Here is a 2,961-nt window from a genome sequence, read left to right on the forward strand (position 1 = left end):
TAAAAAAAAATTAAAAAAAAATAAAAATAGAACTTCTGTGTAACATAGCTGTAATGCTCTTGCACATACATATATTTGAAGGAAAAGAAGTCAAATGCAAAAGAGATTCTTGCATGCCAATGTTTATTGTATCCCTCTTCATAATAGTTAAGATATTCACTTAGGTATTACAGTGAATTCATAAGGAAAATATAGTGTGTGCATATAACGGATATTATTCAGTCATAAAGAAGAATGAAATCATGTCCTTTGCAGGAAAACGAGTGAAGCTGACATCATTTAAGGGAAGTGAGCCTGGCACAGAAAATCAAGGTTTACATGTTCTTCTTTACATGTGAAAACTAACAAAAAAAGACATGGCATTATGAGTAACTATTGTGGAAGGAAGAGGAACTGAAGGTATGGGAGAGAAATGAGCCCCTAGAACCATTTAATATGTATTAGTAGTAATAAAAGAAAATAAAATGCATACACAATAATAAAAGAAAATAGTCTCCCCTTGATTGATGGGAAGCATGTGTTCCAAGGCAAAAAACAGAAACTATAGCTGCTCTGTGTTCAGTACAGAGTTCAATACCACTGTTGTTATAACTTAAAAGGTCTAAGGAAATATGAAAAAAAATAATTTTTTGTTATTTTTATTCTAGAAGACACTTGTCTTTTTGTCTTTGTCTTGTTGTTGTTGTTGTTGTTGTTGGTTTTTTTTTTGTTTTTTGGTAAAAGATGTAGCTATGTGGTCAGGTTGGCCTTGTATTTGCAGTGATCCTCCTGTCTCAGCCTCTAGAGCAAACCACTATATCAGCCCCATACTGGCTTCTTTGTAAGAAACTACTGGTATTACTTAACTTTTTTCTACCTCCTTCAACTCTGGCCCACTCTGATGTTTCAGTGACTTTCCCAAAACACATGTTTCTCTAGTCTCTTTGTTAGTAGGACATCTATTTCTCTCCTTAATCCAGCACAAGGCCTTCATAATACGAGTTTTGTTCATCTCCCACTGTGAAGCCTTTCCTAGCCCTGTCAGCACAATGTATTTTATCTCACAACACTGATAAAATGCTTCATGCTATGAAAATCTGTCAACTGTAATTACATAGTTTCATTTTTGTTGCTGACTCCTGAGTAGGAATTCCCATCCACTCCTCAGTATGAATTAACTTCAAGGCAAGGAAAAGGTCTTTTTTATTTTTAATAATTTTATTGAGAAAAAATAGCAATGAGACAGTTTCAAACTAATTACTAGCACAGTATCACTAATTAATACATTGCATATTGTTGGCTTAATGGTTATTCATTGTACAAGATGCAGATATGATATCCTGTCCACAAACACTATTGGAAAAAAAGTCTCTCTATTCAGTGATCCAAGAGAATGCAACTGTGTATTTATCTTAACTATTTTGAACATACAAATACACAATAGTCATTCATTTGTATCCCCCTTTTTTGTTTAGTTTTATCAGAGAAGGATATTCCATTGTCATTTAAATATTGTAGGTACCTGAATTCAGCAAGATATTCCAAAATAGTCCAGCAGTCCATAATAGTAGTGGGTTTTCTGTAAGACTGACAATGACAGAAGTTGTTGGCTTGGCCAGGGGATGGCTCAGTGGAATAAATGCTTGCCTGGCAAGCACCAGGGCCTGAGTTCAATCCTCTGCTCAGCCAAAAAAAAAGTTGTTGACGTCAGCCTTTTACAGCTCATCATATTAATAAAAAGGCCTTACTATTTGTTGATTATCATGATTATTAAATTTCTGCCTTGGTATTGTGCCTGATGAGTAACAATATTAAAATAAATAACATGCAGCCACTATGTCTTATTTTTTATTTGTCATTCTCGTTTTTACTTTGTTTCATAGCTTTATAGAATTACAGAACTAAATCTGTCAATAAACTATTATACCACTGAAGTTTAGAGAAGATCTTTCAGATTAAATCTTTAGCAACCATTTTTCTTTAGTCTAGTAATTAATGCAAACTTCAGAGTCAATAAAAAGATTTTTATTTCATAAAACCAGTTAGAATTAACTTCATACTAATTTAAGCTCAGAATAATAATTTTGTGATTGAGTATAATGTTGTTCTGTCTGTTCATACCAATTGATGACCTCTTCTAAAATCTCTGCCCCAAGATAACATGTTTAAATTGTACCCTAGAGACACTTTGGAAAAGTAGACTTGTAGATGCTCACAACCTAGATTGGAGGTTATTCAACAGCCTATCAAAGTCTATGCATGAACTTTATCATTTCAGTTACTTTCATTATAGCCATATGTTATGGTTTGTGTGTATTTGTCTCCACAAATCCTCATGCAATCATGGGGCAGGTTTCTAGAGTTTGTGATTAACTCAAGATCCACTGAGATTATGTGTATTAGTACTACTCCAAACCTGAAGCAGATAACCTGAATGCAACTTAAAGGAGACAGACTTACCATCTCTGTTGCCATTGTTGCTGCTACTCCTCCCTTGGCTGTCTTGCTCTTTGCCACCACCATGAAAAGTTGTTGTCTGCCATGCACTGATCTGCCTTGGAGCCTGCTGAGTATGGACTGAAACCTTCAGTAACTGTGAGCTATAAACCTTTCCTTCCTTCATTTTACATGTTTGGTAGTTGTCCCTGCAATGAGAGAAAAGTAACTGAGAGACCATAAATAGTCTCAGTGATAGTAACTTCATTGCACAAAGCACCTAACCACTTCCATCAATTGCCCCTTAGCAGTAACACTCAGTAGGAAGTTTTGGGTCCTTGGTCACAGAAAATTAACACTCTTTCCCCAGGAGAAAACAAACTGAGGAGTCAGCACTCATGCCTACTGCCCCATTTCAAGGTTGTTTGACATTGAATCAGAATCAAAAACATGACTTTGTTGTCAAAAGAGCTAGTGAAGGAAATAACTTCCAGTCCCCAAAATATCCTAGGAAGGAGTTGAAATTCTAGAGTGTGCCTCTCAAAT

Source organism: Octodon degus, unplaced genomic scaffold, assembly GCF_000260255.1.
Source record: "Octodon degus isolate 3935 unplaced genomic scaffold, OctDeg1.0 scaffold00097, whole genome shotgun sequence".
In the NCBI taxonomy this organism is placed as follows: Eukaryota; Metazoa; Chordata; class Mammalia; order Rodentia; family Octodontidae; genus Octodon; species Octodon degus.